General features: G+C 36.8%; 1 long non-coding RNA gene across 1 annotated transcript; it reads right to left on the bottom strand.

Annotated features, from left to right (window-relative positions):
• Positions 1-990: 990 nt before the first annotated feature.
• Positions 991-20724, bottom strand: LOC139363739 (uncharacterized). The gene is made up of 5 exons (XR_011624588.1): positions 20632-20724; positions 14106-14200; positions 13628-13712; positions 12531-12568; positions 991-1933 (listed from the first exon to the last, which is right to left on the bottom strand). It is a non-coding gene; the product is annotated as an uncharacterized lncRNA (long non-coding RNA).
• Positions 20725-21198: the final 474 nt, after the last annotated feature.

Here is a 21198-nt window from a genome sequence, read left to right as displayed (position 1 = left end):
CTAGGAGATTTCTTGAGCCCAGCAGTTCAAGACTAGCCTATACCATACAGTGAGAGCTTTGTCTCTACCAAGAAAAAAAAAAAATTAGCTGTCTGTGATGGCAGCACCTGTAGTCCCAGCTCCTGGGGAGGCTGAGATGGGAGAACTGCTTAAATCTGGGAGGTTGAGGCTGCAGCAACAATAGTTGTGCCAGTGAATTCCAGCCTGGGCAACAGAGTGGGAGACTGTCTCAAAAAATAATATAAAAATAAAAAAAGATATTTTATCAAATTAAGTATGATAAACTAATTTGAGTATTTGAAAACAAGCCAGCATCATTATGTACATAGTTCAAGTTAACCTACTTTGGGAAGTAGGGGGATCTTGGGTAAAGTTTGAGTGTTTTCTCAAGTTTCAGTGGGAAAAAAAAGCTGTTTACTGTGTATATGATTGTAGGTTGAGAGGAACTCAGTAATTCCTAGCATATTGACACTGTTTTTTCTATACAAAGAGAAAATATTTACCATTGTGCCCTTACCTTTCTGCGATGCAAAACAGGCATGAGTTATCATAGGTTTTACCACTGGATCCACAGATAGAAGGAAATTTCCTGGTGTAATCAAGTGCTGGGTCTTTGTATATGTCACAGTTTGGCTACAAAATCCAGAGACAAAAAAAAATAAACAGAGAGTACACATCTAAAAAATATTCTTGACATTTTCATAACTTTTGTTTCTCTATCAGTGGGTCTCCTCAAAATCCATTCCACTTCCATCTCAGAAGTAAACATTAAACAAAATTTTTAATTTATAATTCAGTTGCTTTTCTAATACTTTCACCATATATGTAGTTATTCTGAAAATTATGTGTTAATTAATTTTAGAAGTTTTTGAAATGTAAATGCATAAATATAACTTTCTGGTTTTCTAAAAATATTTTTGCAACTATAGATTACTTTCATTGAAAGCTTATATAATTACTTATTAAAATAATATATTTTCTCATCCTTAACACATTAATATGGTAAATCATTATATACTAATTTGAGTATATATTTTACTAACAATAGTAAACTTAGTAAAATAAACTTTCTTATAAAATTAAATAAACTTTGTTATATTTTGTCAACATTTTTATACATTGCTGTATTGTGTGTGCTAAAATTTTATTTAATATTTTTGAATCTATGTTAATACTGACATTTTTATCCATTGGTAAAATTGAAAGGTTGACAGTGAATTCAATTGCATAAATTTATAGATAATTGATCTTTCTTTCAAGGTACTCTTAAGAGCACCTCTTTGAATTCATTGGTTAGTTGTTTTGTTACAATAGGTTTAAATGTGGATTCTTATATAATGTTTTTGTGGTTAGAATGCATTGAAACCCTTAAATTATTCGTGATAGCCAAAAAGTAGAAGCAATCAAATGTTCTTCAACTGATGAATGGATAAATAAACATGCAATATCATCCGTCAATGGCATTCATGGATAAAAAGAAATGAAGTACTGATTAATGTTACAAAATGTACGAATCTTTGAAACATTATACTATGTTAGAGAAACCAGTCACACATATTGTACAATTCCATTTCATATGAAACGTCTAGAAAAGGTAAATCCATAGATACAGGAATTGCATTAGCAATTCCCCGGAGTGAGAGGTCCCAAAATGGCGACCAACAGTAAATGAGCATTTGGAATCTAATAACAGTAACAAAAATGTTCTAAACCTGAACTAGCGTGACAATTTTACTATTTGATAAATAAATTTTTAAGACAATAAATTATTTATTTTAATTGGGTTAATTATGATATATAAATATATCACAGTAAATTTATTCATAAAAATGTATACTGATAGTATAAATGTAAATAAAATCAAATTCACTTAACTTCCAAGCTGCCCAGAGGTAATTAGGACCACCTAAATCTCTCTATGAGTCCTCCAGACCTATATTAAGTATCAAGAAAAACAAATAAAATTGCATAAATCACTTGTATTTGACATAATTTGAAGACAGAATAAAATTACTCACTTCCCATTAACTGTACATATAAAAATGAGCATCAAATTTTGGAAGAGTCATTACTTAACGTCCTAGTGCAAGCAAACTTCTTATAGAGAACAGAAGGTGAAGGAATGAGCTTGAATGAAGGCCACAGAAAGAAAAAAGAAAACCTACAAAAACCACGAAAGAGAGAAGTGGGAAACTGAAAACACAATTCAGGTAAAATCTGGGGAAAGTCTATAATTCATACTAAAAAATATAAAAGAGACTTGGTAGGCAAGAACATGTTTAGCATGAAATATATTAAAACTAAATGAGATTCAAAATGGAGGTCTCAGAAAGGCATCACCTCTCCATGAGGAAAAGTAAAAAGAAAAAAAAGGAGGGGGAGTACAGAGAGCAGAGAAAGGCATCCTTCGGAAACAGTGTGGAAAAAGTAAAACGAAGCACATAGAGGACCTTTAGAATAAATGCAATACAATAGAGAACTAGAGTAAAAGGATAACACCACACACACATACACACACACACGCACACACACACACACACACCCCTCGCATTACTCCAGTGAAGTAACTACAATTTGCTTTAGTGACTGAAAAGGACACTCTTTCAATATGAACCTTGTAAACCAAGCCACACTGACAGCTACTGTTTCTACAAAAATGTAAGAAAAAAATGCCGTCTTCATATAAAAATACATACAACTCTTATAAGAAGGAAACAAATAAGCAGCAAAATTGGGAATCACACAGCTTCACCTGAAACTTCCTGGCCTTGGAAATAGAAAATCACAGTAAAATGATAATTTAATGAAACACCTAAAACAAAATCAATTAAATAATCTCCAGAAATCATTTGCAGATGTGAAAACAAACCCCTTGTATCTAAAGTCGAACTCCAGAACAAAAATTGGTATCTTCAAAAATGTGTGAAATAACACTTGATTGAAAATAGAACAAAATCAAAGTTAATGCAAACATATTTCAGAAATAAATATTAAATTGAAAGATGCCCAATGAAGGATAGGTTTCAATAAACATTCAGGCAAAAGAAAACGTGTAGTAAGTGAATATTAAGCCTTATTTTAGCATTTTAGTAATGAATGCACTTTAGCCAAATGAGAGATTATTGGACAATGTTTGTCAAAGGAACGATTGTAAAGTATTTAACATATTTATTTTTATTTAATATAAAACATAGATAGGTAAGATGTAGAAGAATGTAGAAAATTTTATACGTTCTAAAAATTTTAAAACATGAAATTTACCCAAATAAGAAGAGAAAGATAGATTATAAAGAGGTTGCTGCTTTTCTATAGGGAATAGGTAAAAGGGAAGTATTTCCATGAAACCCAGACAAATCAGACATAATAAATAAATAAATAAATAAATAAATATTTTTAAAAACAAAGAAGTGCTTTAATTTAAAAAGTAAAATGAAACTTTTCTAAATGTGGAAGGATGTATAGAGCACCAAAACAAAGAAATCACATAGGCTAGAGATAACAATAACATAGCATAATAAACATAGTGATTTTAACAATACGTTATATAACATTATTGAGACTACATTTATCTGTTATCTTAATAGGCATGAGTGGAACATACTCACTAATTAAATTAAATAGATTTTCAATTTGACACACATAGCAAGACCCACTGTACGCTATATATGTATAATATGCACCCAACTCTAAGTGAATGAAAAGCTTACAAATAGAAAAATATGCAAATGTATGCCAAGCATAAGGATAAAATTAGAAATCATGTACTGTTCTTCCAGTATCAAAGAAAGTATAGTTCAAGTCAAATGTCATTAAATATGACATGAAATGATACTTTGTAATGGTAGAAGCTACAATTCACAAGAAAAATAGGACAGTTCTGAATATCTATTACAAAGCTAAGAAGGCATATCTATGAAACAAAAACTAAAAAAGATGACAGAAATAGATAAAAACAGAATAGTAATAAGAGATTTCAACATTCCACCTATGGTGAAAGACAGATCAGTGCATAAATAACAGATTAGAATACAGATTTAAACATATAATCATAAGTAGTTTTATGAATATATCAAGTGATATACTCTGATAATAAGCATACATCTTCTCAGGTACACATTGGATGTACACAAAAATTGTTCTATATTAGATCACAAAAAAAATCAGTAAGCTCCACTGGGTAAGTGTAATATAAGCAAAATTCTAATCACAATTACATAATATTAAAAATTAGTATCAACATGAAAAAGTCCATCACACCGAGAAATAAATAAAAATATTATAAACAATACTTGGAATTTTTCAAAAAGTGATAAAATTAGATTATTCACAAAATATAATGAAAATGATAATGATCTTTATTAGAATCAATTTGATGCATTTTAAGCAGTGAACAAAAAAGAAACCTCATAGCATTAAACACGTGTATCAACAAAAATGAACAGAATAAAAATAGAATTAAAATTGCCATTAAAAAGCTAGAAATGAATAATGAAAAAACAGAGGGCATAAAGATAACTACAAAATAAAGCCACAATTGAATACAGTAGATTTCATTAAGTGTAGTTGATAATCCAGGGTTTTTGAAAAAATAACAAAATAAAGAAACTAATATAATTAAGAAAAATGTGAGAGACATAACAATGCAGTGTATAATAGGAACAGTCATTGAAATGCAGAAAATTGAAATAATACAAAAGACTAATTTGCATAACTCATTACAAATAAACTTGAAATTCTAAAAGAAAGAAACAAGCTTTTACAAAAACACAATCTGTCCAACTTAACCCCCTGAGATGTAAAAAACTTGCAAAGACTAGTTTCTTTCTCTTAACAAATGTTCCAACATTTATTAAGAGAAAAACCACACAGAAAATAACAAAGTCCCAATGGATTTCAAAAAAGTTCAACTCTCAAAATTAGACAGCCCTCTATGTTATACAGAGAATACAAAAATCCAAGGAAATGTTCATGTTTTCATGAAGCAAGTAAAATATACATACCTAAACTTGATAAAAAGAATACATGACAGTAAATTTGCAGGCTGATATCACAAATGTTAACAAATAAAATATTATTGAACAGAATCAAAAATAAATGTTTTATAAGTAAGCGATGTCCACATGGGATTTACCATCATTAAACTTTGATTCAATACTAGAAATTCATTCATTATTACATATTAATAGTTGCTAAGAAAAAATTATATAATTATCTTTATAAGGGCTGTAAAAGCATTTGAAAAACTAAATATAACTTTCAAACAAAAATATTTAAGAATACAGCATTTACTTAATTTCCAGTCACATACATACAGATAGTCTCACACACACATGTATCTCTTCTTATGTCATTTACTTAACGATTTCCAGTCACACACATACAGATAGTCTCTCTCACACACACACACACATATCTTCTTATGTCAGCACCTTACTAGAAGCATTTTTGCTAAATAGAAAAAAAAGCAAGGATGTTCATATCTCTAGTGTTACTTACTATTGTTTAGCTATTAGCCAGTGTATTAAACAATATAATTCAACTAGAGGCATAAAAAAGAAAAAAAAAATAAAATTGCTAATTGCATCTGTTTGCAGATACTATTACAGTGCAACAGGGAGATATGAGGAATCATTTAAAATGAACTTAAATGGTGAAAGAATATAGGACTTTAATAGAATATAAAGTTAACATACATGACTTGATTACTCCTATATATATAAACCTAGTCTGTTGGAAAGTATAATTAATGCTAGAGAAAGCCTCTTTAAAATTACATCAAAGATAAAACAGGAATACAATTAACGAGTGATGTGCAATTTTAAATAAAGAATAATTGCTGTGATTTTGCAAGATGACCGACTAGATGCAGCCAGATGGAACAGCTGCCACCGAGGGACCAGGACGACTAACACACTCCTAACAGATCTTTAGGGGGAAGGCACTGAGAGTGGATGAAGGGAAGACACAGAAGCTGGGCTACAGGTGGAGGAAGCTGGGAACACTGCACAGGGCTACCATGCACCTGGGACTCATTTCCTGGGCCCCAGTGACTCCAGGGGACCAGGTGAGTTGAACTAGCAAGAAGCAACCAACAATCGTCATGAACCTCTGGAATCCTGGCAAGATTTCATGGTGCCAGGATTTTGATGAGGTGCATGAAGGCTGGCACCCCAGCACCCATTAGCACCCTGTAGCAACTGATGATGAACATGCACCCTGCATGGATGGATCTCACTGCCACCACCCTACAAAACACATCGGATGGCACCACTTAACCACCTCAGATACTTGAGTTGGCAGGGAGAGCTGCTTAGAGAAGTGGTAGGGGTGGCAGTCAGCCAGTGTGGAGCCCAGAGGGTTTGGTATGAGAGTGTCTGCTGTGGGGCATGGCCCGGGGTGTCCATCCCACTAGGTTCGACTTGCTCTCATAGGATTCTTTAGCCCTAAGGGAAATGTAGGACCTAAACTCTGCAAGGCAGTCTTTCCCATCAGATGGGGCCAGTCTGACCCAAGCATCCCTTGGTCTGCTGACCTTTCCCAGGGCCCCAGCCTGGGTGCACCTGCTTGCAGTGCAGCCTCAGGTGCCTTGGGCCCTGCATCACAGCTCCTGCACTGCTGGACCACATCTTGTGCATAGGTGGAGTGCTCCAGTGAGGCATCCTGGAGACCACACACAAGCCTACCAGCTCCCTCCTTCAACTGCAGCTTCCCCAAGGTCCACAGACACACCCCACATCACTTTGCAGGTACCTGCAAGTGCGGGCAGATTTAGCCTTTCTTTCCCTGCCAGTGCATGTGGGCACATGCCCCCTTACCCTGCACTACCTGTGCTGCTGGTGTCAATGTACTCCACCTCCCTCACCCCACTTGACCACCATGGCAGTAAGAGCCTTGGCAGGCAAAGCTTGCCAGCCCCACCCTTGCCAGTGCCCTGCCCCAGTGCCAACACTGCCACAGGAGTGAAACTAGGCATGGAGAACAGCACACACTCCCCCACCCTGAGTGGCCACCCTCACCTGGATAAACACACAGACCTGCAACCACCACATTAGCATCCCATCCTTGTACTAACACAACCACCAGCAAGACCACGCACACAGTCACCAGCAGGGGCCCTCTGACCCCTGAGCAATGCTGCTGTGAATGACTGCATGAAGGCAGACAACCCCAGAACCCACTAGCATCCTGTTGCAACTGATGATAAGTATGCACCCTGCCTGGATGGATCCCATTGCCACCATGCTACGAAACACATTGGCTGGCACCACTCATGGAATGTAGTGATCAGTGGTCTGGGAACACTAGTTGATGCAGCACAGTGGGTTCCTAAGGTCAAGGAGCCAGAGAACAAAGTTGGGGCCTGATACAAGCCCCTCAACATTAAAGAACACAGTAGTGAGAAGTCAGGAGCTAAGCCTTGGCCCCCTAAAATCTGCCATTAATGAAGTCAGTGAACCAAACCCACCTTACAACAATCAAACCCTCAAGGTCATCAAATAAAATCAAAGCAAAAAAAAATTTGAAGGACAGAAATGTCAAAGATGGATAAAACATTAGCCCACAAAGATGAGAAAGAACTAGCACAATAACCCTGATAACTCAAGAAGCCGAAGTGCTGTCTTTTCTCAAAACAACCACACTAGCTCTCCACCAAGGGTTCTTAACTGGGCTGAGGTGGCTGAAATGACAGAAATAGAATTCAAAATATGGATAAAAACAAAGGTCATTGAGATGCAGGAATACATAGAAACCCAAGCCAAAGAAGCTAAGAATCACAATAAAACAGTAAAATGGTCATACTGCTCAGAGTGATTTAAAGATTCAGTGCTGTTCCTATCAAACTACCAATGACATTCTTCACACAACTAGAAAAAAAATTATTTTAAAATTCATATGGAACCATAAATGAGTTCAAATAGCCAGTGCAATTCTAAGCAATAAGAACAAAGCTGTAGGCATCATTCTGCCTTACTTCCAACCATAATACAGGGCTACTGTAATCAAACAGCATGGGACTGGTACAAAAACAGACATACAGACCAATGGAACATAATAGAGAGCCCAGAAAATAAGGCCACACACCTACAATCATCTGATCTTTAACAAAGCTGACAAAAACAAGCAATGGGGAAAAAGCTCCCTATTCAATCAATGGTGCTAGGATAACTAGCTAGCCACATATAGAAGACAGAAATACCATATACAAAATCTTTACACCATATACAAAAATCAACTTAAGATTTATTAAAATCTTAAATATAAAATCCAAAACTATAAAAACCCTGGAAGACAACCTAGGCAATACCACTCTGATCATAGAAACAGGCAAAGATTTTATGACAGAGGTGCCAAAAGCAATTGCAACAAAAGCGAAAATTGACAAGTGGGATTTAATTAAACTAAATAGCTTCTACACAGCAAAAGAAACTGTCAACACAGTAAAGAGACAACTTACAGAATGGGAGAAAATATTTGCAAACTATGCATCTGACAAAGGCCTGATATCCAGCATCTATAAGGAACTTAAATTTACAAACAAAAATCAAACAGCTCCATTAAAAACTAGGCAAAGAACATAAACACTTTTCAAAAGAAGACATACACACAGCCAACAAGCATACAAATAAAAGTTCAACAACACTGATGATTAGAAAAATGAGTCAAAACCACAATGAGATACCATCTCACGCCTGTCACAATGGCTATTAATAAATGTAAAAAAATAACAGATACTGGCAATATAGCAGAGAAAAAATAATGCCTATACACTGTTGGTGGGAGTATAAATTAGTTCAACCATTGTGGAAAGCAGTGTGGTGATTTTCCAAAGACCTAAAAAGAGAAATGTCATTCAACCCGGCAATCCCATTACTGGGTATATACTAAAAGGAGTATAAATCTTTCTAAAGACACATACTCACATATGTTCATTGCAGCATTATTCACAATAGCAAAGACATGTAATCAGCCTAAATGTCCATCCAAGGTAGACTGGATAAAGCAAATTTTATATATACCATGGAATACTATGCAGCCATAAAAATGAATGCTATTATAACCTTTTCAGGAACATGAATGAAGCTGGAGGCCATTATTATTAGCAAACTAACGCAGGAACTGGAAACCAAATACTGCATCTTATCACTTATAAGGGGGAGCTAAATGATGAAAACACATGGACACATACAGGGGAACAACAGACACTGGGGCCTACCAGAAGGTGAAGGCTGCGAGAAGAGAGAAGATCAGGAAAAAAAATTATTGTATACTAGGCTTGATACCTGGGTGATGAAATAATCTGTACAACAAACCTCCATGACATGAGTTTACCTGTGTAACAAACCTGCACATGTGACCCTAAACTTAAAATAAAAGTAAAAAAAAGTCCTGAAAAACACAAACAGAAAAGTATATTTGGACAATAAGAAACAGATTTTATGTTCTTGGATAAGATGATTGAGCATCTTTAGTTGATATATATTTCACAGGGAAAAATAGATATTCAACAACAGTTAAAAACTGGAAAATAAAAACTATATGCTTGATGAATTTGCTTTACTAGATGTTTAACATGTTTTAAAACTTCTATACTTTGACAATGTCATACAGATCAAAGAAGTAGGGTAAAATAGAAAGTCAATAAATAGACCAAAGTACATTTGGAAATCAAATATATAATAAAGTTTGGAAATATAACATATAATCAAGGTAGTTTCTCAAATAACTCAAGCAAAGGTATATATTTCAATAAATTAACCTGGGAAATCTTATTTGCTTCTTGGAAAAAGATAAAATTGAAGATACATCTCACACTCTATTAAAAAATACACTCCCAACATATCAGAGCCTTAAGTGTAAATCATAAAACGACAAGAACATTAGAAGTCAACAAGGGTGAATTTCTCTAAAACCAGAAAGTTGAAAAGTTTCTAAATATGACTTAATGTCAATATGTTATATACCTAAAGAATATTAATTTTAACCGCATAAAACATTTGCATGGCAAATAAATGCCACAATCAAGTTATAATGTGTTGATATTTTCAACATATGTAGCATAATATAGTGATGATATTATTGAAACTCATAAATAATAGAGAGATTTTTAAAATGCCAAAGAGAACAGTGTTTAAAATGTATGATCAAAAATTTTCTAAAGGACCTGGAAAAGTGGTTCTGTAATATAAGAAAAGTTGTTAAATTTTACTTCTAATTAGAGAAATTAAAACATAATATTCACTCCCACACACAAGATCTACAGAAATTTTAAATCTTTGAAAAAGAAGACAATTTCACATACAATAGACCCCAAAACGTAAAATATCTAGGAATATAATCAACCAAGGAGGTGAAAGATCACTACAAGGAAAACAATAAAACACCAATGAAGTAAACTGTAGATAACAGAAACAAATGCAAAAATATTTCATGCTTATGGTTTAGAAGAATATAATTAAAGTGACCATAATGCCCAAAGCAATTTACAAATTCCAAACAATCCCTAACAATGTAAAAACGTACCAATGTTACCATTTTTCACAGGATTAGGGAAAACAACTCTAAAATATATATGAAGGCAAGAAAGCCTGAATAGCCAAAGCAATCCTAAGCACAAACACACAAACAACAACAACATCATTCTAGGCAATGAATTTGTGACTAAAACCTCAAAAGCAAATGAAAAACAAACAAACAAACAAACCCAGACAAATGGGACTTAAACTAAAAAGGCTCTGCACAGCAAAATAAATAAACAACAGCATGAACAGACAACCTGTAGAATTGGAGAATGTATTTGAAACTATGAATCTGACAGGGGACTAATATCTAGATTTTACGAGGACCTCAAACAACTGAGAACAACAACAAAACCAAAATAATAATCTCAATAAAAGTGGGCAAAGACATGAATAGATATTTTTCAAAAGCAGACATACAGATGGCCAACAAGCATACAAAAAATGCTCAACATTACTAATCATGAGAGAAATGCAAATTAAATCCACAATAGGATATCGTCTTTCACTAATTAGAATGATTATTACTAAAAAGATAAAAAATAACAGGTGTTAGTGAGGACGTGGAGAAAAGGGAACTCATATACTGTTGAAGGGAATGTAAATTAGTGGTACATCTCTGAAAAGCAACATGAACTTTGAAGAAATAAAAATGGAACCACCTTTCAACACAGCAATCCAACTACTGGATATCTACATAAAGGAATAGAAATCATTATGTCAAAAAAAAAAAAAACCAAACACTTGCATCTGTAGGTTTATCACAGTACTAATCACAATAGTAAATACATAAAATCAATCTAAGTGCCCATCAATGAATGTTTGGATAAATAAAATGTAGTATACATACACAGTTGATTTCTTTGCAGCCATGAAAAAGAACCAAACCATGTCTTTTGCATGGATAGAACTGGAGGCCATCTTACATGAAAGTCAAACGAAGAAAGACAAATTCCCACTTATAAGTAGCAGCTAAATAATGTATACTTGTGCACATAGAGTATGGAAGGATAGAAAATGGAGACACATGGAAGAGTGAGGGAGTGGGGAAGAATGATGAGAAATGACTTAATGGGTACAATGTACCTTATTTGTGTAAAGGATAGCCTAAAAGCCCTAGCTTCACCACTATACAATCTATGCATGTAACATATAAATGTATCCAAATAAACAGAAAATTTTTGACAGCCCACTATGGTGACAGACTATGGAGATCAAGACACTCTCAGGCCGGGCGCGGTGGCTCAAGCCTGTAATCCCAGCACTTTGGGAGGCCGAGGCGGGTGGATCACGAGGTCAGGAGATGGAGACCATCCTGGCTAACAAGGTGAAACCCCGTCTGTACTAAAAATACAAGAAAATTAGCCGGGCGAGGTGGCGGGCGCCTGTAGTCCCAGCTACTCGGGAGGCTGAGGCAGGAGAATGGCGTGAACCCGGGGGGCGGAGCTTGCAGTGAGCCGAGATCGCGCCACTGCACTCCAGCCTGGGCGACAGAGCGAGACTCCGTCTCAAAAAAAAAATAAAAAATAAAAAAAGACACTCTCATTGTTAATGTGCATAAAAACTAGGAAGACTCTTAAAGAGGATATTGTTTCCAATATGGTAAAATGTATAACAAAATTACCTATATTTTTACATTTCATACTAGCATTCTCACAGCTAGAAGTTTACTTTGCAAATATATATGCACAGATTATTCACTGAAACATGATCTGTAATTGCAAAATCTTGGAAACAATTTAAATGTTGAAATATAAAAGATTGGATTATATCTTCAAATTCTACAAAATAGAGTACCACCGAGCTAGTAAATAAGGAGAAATGTCTGCATAAATAAAAACACTTCTGGAATGCTGACATTGCTGTATCTCCTCCTGGAGAAGCAATAACCTAGTGTTTTACGTTGTAATACACAATTTTTGTTGTGAACATTTTCCATGTTAACAGTTAGTTTTTGACTAACAACTTTTTAAAAATTGTTTTCTACTTTCTCAAAAATTAGAGGTAACTTACCTCAGCCAACACAGCAGGCAACTCAGACAATGCAGTATCTGCACAAACGAAAAGTATTAAATAACTTAGTCTCCCCAATGATATATCCACATCTCTTGTAAGATGACATGGATGCAGCTCTTTCAGCGGGGAAGCTACAAGCCATACAATGAGTCTTCTCTGGCACTCACTGTGTATGGGAAGGTCAGATTACAACACTGGTAATAGTCCTGATTCTTACAGCTGATCTCACTCAGTCTCAAATACATTACATGCTTTAAACCAACAACACCTTCCCTTGAGGATACCATTTTATTTGTTATCTACATTTTATAGATGATGAAATTAAAGGCTAAGGATGACAGTTACTTCAAATATAAAGGAAATTAACTAGAACTCAGAGTCAAGCTCTCTTCTATTTTCACTGCTTTTTCCAATGCCCACATAATTCCGTCATAATGACAGTAATAGACAATCATGGGTTTTAAGGCAGGCCAAATGTCTTAAAAGTTATCAATGAGGACTGGCTTGATACAATACTTTGATGTCAGAATTTGTAACTATAAATATCAGATCTGAAGGTTTATCCTAACAAATTTTACTGGAGAATATGACCTCCAAAATAGGGAAAGAGTTTAGCTGAAGCACTTGAAGAGAATTCACTGGGCATTTATATTCACTGTAGAGTTTTCTCCCTTTATAACATAGAGAGGGGAATTCACCAATGTAATTTTTTTTTTTTTTTTTTTTTTTTTTGAGATGGAGTCTTGCTCTGTTACCCCGGCTGGAGCATAGTGGCGATCTTGGCTCACTGCAATCTCTGCCTCCTGGGATCAATTGATTCTCCTGCCTCAGCCTCCCAAGTAGCTGGAACTACAGGTGCACACCACCATGCCTGGCTAATTTTTTTACTTTTAGTAGAGACGGGGTTTCACCATGTTGGCCAGGCTGGTACCAATGTAATTTTAAAAGGGCATTTGTCCTCTGTTTATTTGATTTACCAGTTCAAGTATATTAAATCAAATGGAACAACGAATTTTATTCCCAGGTGATATAAAATCTTGCCTGCATTTTCTAGGACATCAGAATGTCTAACCAGGATTACAAAACGCACTTACCAGAACAAAGATAAAATGCCAACATGATGATAAAACTAGCTTTGATCCACAATGAGAAGTGAGCCATTTGACCTCTTCAGTTACCCTAAAAGAAATATGTAGAGAAAAGTTCATAAAATTCATGACACAAACCCCATAAAGCTTCAGTGAACAGAATTGGAAAGAGGGACCACTTTCTGTACCCTTCCAATTGAGAAGACAGTTAGAACTTCTATATTCTTTTAGGGAAGACTAATGAAGAGTAGCCCCTTTGCTCCTCCACCCCTAAAGCCAACAAGAAATAAGCACAATAAATACATATGGGAAAATGTTCAGGATAACCTTCTGTGTGGCATTTAATATCACATGGACTTTTGAGAGTCTAATTTATTCTTCATAGAAGTTGCAAAAATCATTATTAGAAAAACACGATCTGGAGAAATTCAGACAGCAATTCTACACATGAAAGTCACCATAATATATGTCACAAATTACCCACCTCAGGAAGGAATGGTCCAAAGGGAAACAGTGGCTATCCTGATCACTCTTGCTTTCTCATGTATCTCCACTATACTGAGGAGTCTTTTGAAATCTCTACATAAGGAAGACATGTAGATAAGGAGAGATAAGACACAGAGTGATTGTGTGTCCTGGCAGGTGCTAGGAACTTGCCTCATACAGATGTTATCAAAACTACACCTACAGCTGAGAGTAAGGGGACAGACAATTTTACTGATGGGCACAAACAAATGAAAAGGAAAGAAAGTGATCTCGTGACAAGTGTATTAAGAGTCTAGAGCTCTTAAAATCATCTTTTACACAGATGATTTTGTTGATGGCATGACAACACTGATTAAACAAATAAGGACAGCAATATAGGAATTATTTTGTTAGATAATTCTCATAGTCTAGCCAAATTTCTTTTATATCTCCTTTTAATTCATTGGCACATTTCCTTTTGTAAAGAATATTTTTTTAAATTTATTTATTATTATTATACTTTAAGTTGTAGGGTACATGTGCATAACGTGCAGGTTTGTTACATATGTATACTTGTGCCATATTGGTGTGCTGCACCCATCAACTCGTCATTTACATCAGGTATAACTCCCAGTGCAATCCCTCCCCCCTCCCCCCTCCCCATGATAGGCCCCTGTGTGTGATGTTCCCCTTCCTGAGTCCAAGTGATCTCATTGTTCAGTTCCCACCTATGAGTGAGAACATGCGGTGTTAGGTTTTCTGTTCTTGTGATAGTTTGCTAAGAATGATGGTTTCCAGCTGCATCCATGTCCCTACAAAGGACACAAACTCATCCTTTTTGATGGCTGCATAGGATTCCATGGTGTATATGTGCCACATTTTCTTAATCCAATCTGTCACTGATGGACATTTGGGTTGATTCCAAGTCTTTGCTATTGTGAATAGTGCTGCAATAAACATACGTGTGCATGTGTCTTTATAGCAGCATAATTTATAATCCTTTCGGTATATACCCAGTAATGGCATGGCTGGGTCATATGGTACATCTAGTTCTAGATCCTTGAGGAATCGCCATACTGTTTTCCATAATGGTTGAACTAGTTTACAATCCCACCAACAGTGTAAAAGTGTTCCTATTTCTCCACATCCTCTCCAGCACCTGTTGTTTCCTGACTTTTTAATGATCGCCATTCTAACTGGTGTGAGATGGTATCTCATTGTGGTTTTGATTTGCATTTCTCTGATGGCCAGTGATGATGAGCATTTTTTCATGTGTCTGTTGGCTGTATGAATGTCTTCTTTTCAGAAATGTCTGTTCATATCCTTTGCCCACTTTTTGATGGGGTTGTTTGTTTTTTTCTTGTAAATTTGTTTGAGTTCTTTGTAGGTTCTGGATATTAGCCCTTTGTCAGATGAGTAGATTGCAAAAATTTTCTCCCATTCTGTAGGTTGCCTGTTCACTCTGATGGTAGTTTCTTTTGCTGTGCAGAAGCTCTTTAGTTTAATGAGATCCCATTTGTCAATTTTGGCTTTTGCTGCCGTTGCTTTTGGTGTTTTAGACATGAAGTCTTTGCCCATGCCTATGTCCTGAATGGTACTACCTAGGTTTTCCTCTAGGATTTTTATGGTATTAGGTCTAACATTTAAGTCTCTAATCCAGCTTGAATTAATTTTCGTATAGGGAGTAAGGAAAGGATCCAGTTTCAGCTTTCTACTTATTGCTAGCCAATTTTCCCAGCACCATTTATTAAATAGGGAATCCTTTCCCCATTTCTTGTTTCTCTCAGGTTTGTCAAAGATCAGATGGCTGTAGATGTGTGGTATTATTTCTGAGGACTCTGTTCTGTTCCATTGGTCTATATCTCTGTTTTGGTACCAGTACCATGCTGTTTTGGTTACTGTAGCCTTGTAGTATAGTTTGAAGTCAGGTAGCGTGATGCCTCCAACTTTGTTCTTTTGACTTAGGATTGTCTTGGAGATGCGGGCTCTTTTTTGGTTCCATATGAACTTTAAAGCAGTTTTTTCCAATTCTGTGAAGAAACTCATTGGTAGCTTGATGGGGATGGCATTGAATCTATAAATTACCTTGGGCAGTATGGCCATTTTCACGATATTGATTCTTCCTATCCATGAGCATGGTATGTTCTTCCATTTGTTTGTGTCCTCTTTTATTTCACTGAGCAGTGGTTTGTAGTTGTCCTTGAAGAGGTCCTTTACATCCCTTGTAAGTTGGATTCCTAGGTATTTTATTCTCTTTGAAGCAATTGTGAATGGAAGTTCATTCCTGATTTGGCTCTCTGTTTGTCTGTTACTGGTGTATAAGAATGCTTGTGATTTTTGCACATTAATTTTGTATCCTGAGACTTTGCTGAAGTTGCTTATCAGCTTAAGGAGATTCTGGGCTGAGACAATGGGGTTTTCTAAATATACAATCATGTCATCTGCAAACAGGGACAATTTGACTTCTTCTTTTCCTAACTGAATACCCTTGATTTCTTTCTCTTGCCTAATTGCCCTAGCCAGAACTTCCAGCACTATGTTGAATAGGAGTGGTGAGAGAGGGTATCCCTGTCTTGTGCCAGTTTTCAAAGGGAATTTTTCCAGTTTTTGCCCATTCAGTATGATATTGGCTGTGGGTTTGTCATAAATAGCTCTTATTATTTTGAGGTACGTTCCATCAATACCGAATTTATTGAGCATTTTTAGCATGAAGGGCTGTTGAATTTTGTCAAAAGCCTTTTCTGCATCTATTGAGATAATCATGTGGTTCTTGTCTTTGGTTCTGTTTATATGCTGGATTATGTTTATTGATTTGCGAATGTTGAACCAGCCTTGCATCCCAGGGATGAAGCCCACTTGATCATGGTGGATAAGCTTTTTGATGTGTTGCTGAATCCGGTTTGCCAGTATTTTATTGAGGATTTTTGCATCGATGTTCATCAGGGATATTGGTCTAAAATTCTCTTTTTTTGTTGTGTCTCTGCCAGGCTTTGGTATCAGGATGATGTTGGCCTCATAAAATGAGTTAGGGAGGATTCCCTCTTTTTCTATTGATTGGAATAGTTTCAGAAGGAATGGTACCAACTCCTCCTTGTACCTCTGGTAGAATTCAGCTGTGAATCCATCTGGTCCTGGACTTTTTTTGGTTGGTAGGCTATTAATTATTGCCTCAATTTCAGAGCCTACTATTGGTCTATTCAGGGATTCAACTTCTTCCTGGTTTAGTCTTGGAAGAGTGTAAGTGTCCAGGAAATTATCCATTTCTTCTAGATTTTCCAGTTTATTTGCGTAGAGTTGTTTATAGTATTCTCTGATGGTAGTTTGTATTTCTGTGGGGTCGGTGGTGATATCCCCTTTATCATTTTTAATTGCGTCGATTTGATTCTTCTCTCTTTTCTTCTTTATTAGTCTTGCTAGTGGTCTGTCAATTTTGTTGATCTTTTCAAAAAACCAACTCCTGGATTCATTGATTTTTTGGAGAGTTTTTTGTGTCTCTATCTCCTTCAGTTCTGCTCTGATCTTAGTTATTTCTTGCCTTCTGCTAGCTTTCGAATGTGTTTGCTCTTGCTTCTCTAGTTCTTTTAATTGCGATGTTAGAGTGTCAATTTTAGATCTTTCCTGCTTTCTCTTGTGGGCATTTAGTGCTCTAAATTTCCCTCTACACACTGCTTTAAATGTGTCCCAGAGATTCTGGTATGTTGTACCTTTGTTCTTATTGGTTTCAAAGAACATCTTTATTTCTGCCTTCATTTCGTTATGTACCCAGTAGTCATTCAGGAGCAGGTTATTCTGTTTCCATGTAGTTGAGCGGTTTTGATTGAGTTTCTTAGTCCTGAGTTCTAGTTTGATTGCACTGTGGTCTGAGAGACAGTTTGTTATAATTTCTGTTCTTGTACATTTGCTGAGGAGTGCTTTACTTCCAATTACGTGGTCGATTTTGGAGTAAGTACGATGTGGTGCTGAGAAGGATGTATATTCTGTTGATTTGGGGTGGAGAGTTCTATAGATGTCTATTAGATCTGCTTGCTGCAGAGATGAGTTCAATTCCTGGATATCCTTGTTAACTTTCTGTCTCGTTGATCTGTCTAATGTTGACAGTGGAGTGTTGAAGTCTCCCATTATTATTGTATGGGAGTCTAAGTCTCTTTGTAAGTCTCTAAGGACTTGCTTGATGAATCTGGGTGCTCCTGTATTGGGTGCATATATATTTAGGATAGTTAGCTCTTCCTGTTGAATTGATCCCTTTACCATTATGTAATGGCCTTCTTTGTCTCTTTTGATCTTTGATGGTTTAAAGTCTGTTTTATCAGAGACTAGTATTGCAACCCCTGCTTTTTTTTGTTCCCTATTTGCTTGGTAAATCTTCCTCCATCCCTTTATTTTGAGCCTATGTGTGTCTCTGCGTGTGAGATGGGTCTCCTGAATACAGCAGACTGATGGGTCTTGACTCTTTATCCAGTTTGCCAGTCTGTGTCTTTTAATTGGAGCATTTAGTCCATTTACATTTAAGGTTAAGATTGTTATGTGTGAACTTGATCCTGCCATTATGATATTAACTGGTTATTTTGCTCATTAGTTGATGCAGTTTCTTCCTAGCCTCGATGGTCTTTACATTTTGGCATGTTTTTGCAATGGCTGGTACCGGTTGTTCCTTTCCATGTTTAGTGCTTCCTTCAGGGTCTCTTGTAAGGCAGGCCTGGTGGTGACAAAATCTCTAAGCATTTGCTTATCTGTAAAGGATTTTATTTCTCCTTCACTTATGAAACTTAGTTTGGCTGGATATGAAATTCTGGGTTTAAAATTCTTTTCTTTAAGAATGTTGAATATTGGCCCCCACTCTCTTCTGGCTTGGAGAGTTTCTGCCGAGAGGTCTGCTGTTAGTCTGATGGGCTTCCCTTTGTGGGTAACCCGACCTTTCTCTCTGGCTGCCCTTAAGATTTTTTCCTTCATTTCAACTTTGGTGAATCTGGCAATTGTGTGTCTTGGAGTTGCTCTTCTCGAGGAGTATCTTTGTGGCGTTCTCTGTATTTCCTGGATTTGAATGTTGGCCTGCCCTACTAGGTTGGGGAAGTTCTCCTGGATGATATCCTGAAGAGTGTTTTCCAACTTGGTTCCATTTTCCCCCTCACTTTCAGGCACCCCAATCAGACGTAGATTTGGTCTTTTTACATAATCCCATACTTCTTGCAGGCTTTGTTCATTTCTTTTTCTTCTTTTTTCTTTTGGTTTCTCTTCTCACTTCATTTCATTCATTTGATCCTCAATCACAGATACTCTTTCTTCCAGTTGATCGAGTCGGTTACTGAAGCTTGTGCATTTGTCACGTATTTCTCGTGTCATGGTTTTCATCTCTTTCATTTCGTTTATGACCTTCTCTGCATTAATTACTCTAGCCATCAATTCTTCCATTTTTTTTTCAAGATTTTTAGTTTCTTTGTGCTGGGTACGTAATTCCTCCTTTAGCTCTGAGAAATTTGATGGACTAAAGCCTTCTTCTCTCATCTTGTCAAAGTCATTCTCTGTCCAGCTTTGATCCGTTGCTGGCGATGAGCTGCGCTCCTTTGCCTGGGGAGATGCGCTCTTATTTTTTGAATTTCCAGCTTTTCTGCCCTGCTTTTCCCCCATCTTTGTGGTTTTATCTGCCTCTGGTCTTGATGATGGTGATGTACTGATGGGGTTTTGGTGTAGGTGTCCTTCCTGTTTGATAGTTTTCCTTCTAACAGTCAGGACCCTCAGCTGTAGGTCTGTTGGAGATTGCTTGAGGTCCACTCCAGACCCTGTTTGCCTGGGTATCAGCAGCAGAGGCTGCAGAAGATAGAATATTTCTGAACAGCGAGTGTACCTGTCTGATTCTTGCTTTGGAAGCTTCCTCTCAGGGGTGTACTCCACCCTGTGGGGTGTCCGGTGTCAGACTGCCCCTAGTGGGGGATGTCTCCCAGTTAGGCTACTCAGGGGTCAGGGACCCACTTGAGCAGGGAGTCTGTCCCTTCTCAGATCTCAACCTCCGTGTTGGGAGATCCACTGCTCTCTTCAAAGCTGTCAGACAGAGTCGTTTGCGTCTGCAGAGGTTTCGGCTGTGTTTGTTATTGCCCTGTCCCCAGAGGTGGAGTCTACAGAGACAGGCAGGTTTCCTTGAGCTGCTGTGAGCTCCACCCAGTTCGAGCTTCCCAGCAGCTTTGTTTACCTACTTAAGCCTCAGCAATGGCAGGCGTCCCTCCCCCAGCCTCGCTGCTGCCTTGCAGGTAGATCACAGACTGCTGTGATAGCAATGAGGGAGGCTCCGTGGGTGTGGGACCCTCCCAGCCAGGTGTGGGATATGATCTCCTGGTGTGCCTGTTTGCTTAAAGCGCAGTATTGGGGTGGGAGTTACCCGATTTTCCAGGTGTTGTGTGTCTCAGTTCCCCTGGCTAGGAAAAGGGACTCCCTTCCCCCTTGCGCTTCCCAGGTGAGGCAATGCCTCGCCCTGCTTCAGCTCTCGCTGGTCGGGCTGCAGCAGCTGACCAGCACCGATCGTCCGGCACTCCCCAGTGAGATGAACCCAGTACCTCAGTTGAAAATGCAGAAATCACCGGTCTTCTGTGTCGCTCGCGCTGGGAGTTGGAGACTGGAGCTGTTCCTATTCGGCCATCTTGCTCCGTCCCCCCTGTAAAGAATATTTTTAACCAAACACCACCTGTTTCCCAATAACTTACAAAAATAAAAAATTAATATAAATAAATAAATAAAAGAACGAATGCCATAAATAGCAATATACATTATTAATGTGGGACACAAAGAGGGGTAAAATTTTCTTAAGGAGATTTGAAAATGATTACACTTGACATAGAAAAGTTTTTTGTAAAAGTTCAACATCAATAAATATGTCTCTACTATAAAAAAAGAATATTTTAAAAAATGAACAAAGTTCCTCATTGTTTAAAGGTGGAGCTTTCATGTTTGGAATATGCTGCTTGAATGGCAGACATTTCAGCTCTGTCAATAAAATCATTACCTTTAGGAACTTTATCATTCTGACCTGGATGATCCACAATGAAATCCTGGTATCTGAGCAGGTAGTTGTAAAGCTTCTAACAAATCAGCTATTAATTTTCCATGAGATAACTTAGTTCCAA

The sequence above is a fragment of the Macaca nemestrina genome, chromosome 6 (genome assembly GCF_043159975.1).
Source record: "Macaca nemestrina isolate mMacNem1 chromosome 6, mMacNem.hap1, whole genome shotgun sequence".
NCBI lineage: Eukaryota > Metazoa > Chordata > Mammalia > Primates > Cercopithecidae > Macaca > Macaca nemestrina.
Note: the sequence above shows the minus strand (reverse complement) of the source record. Positions and strands in the feature narration are given on the sequence as shown.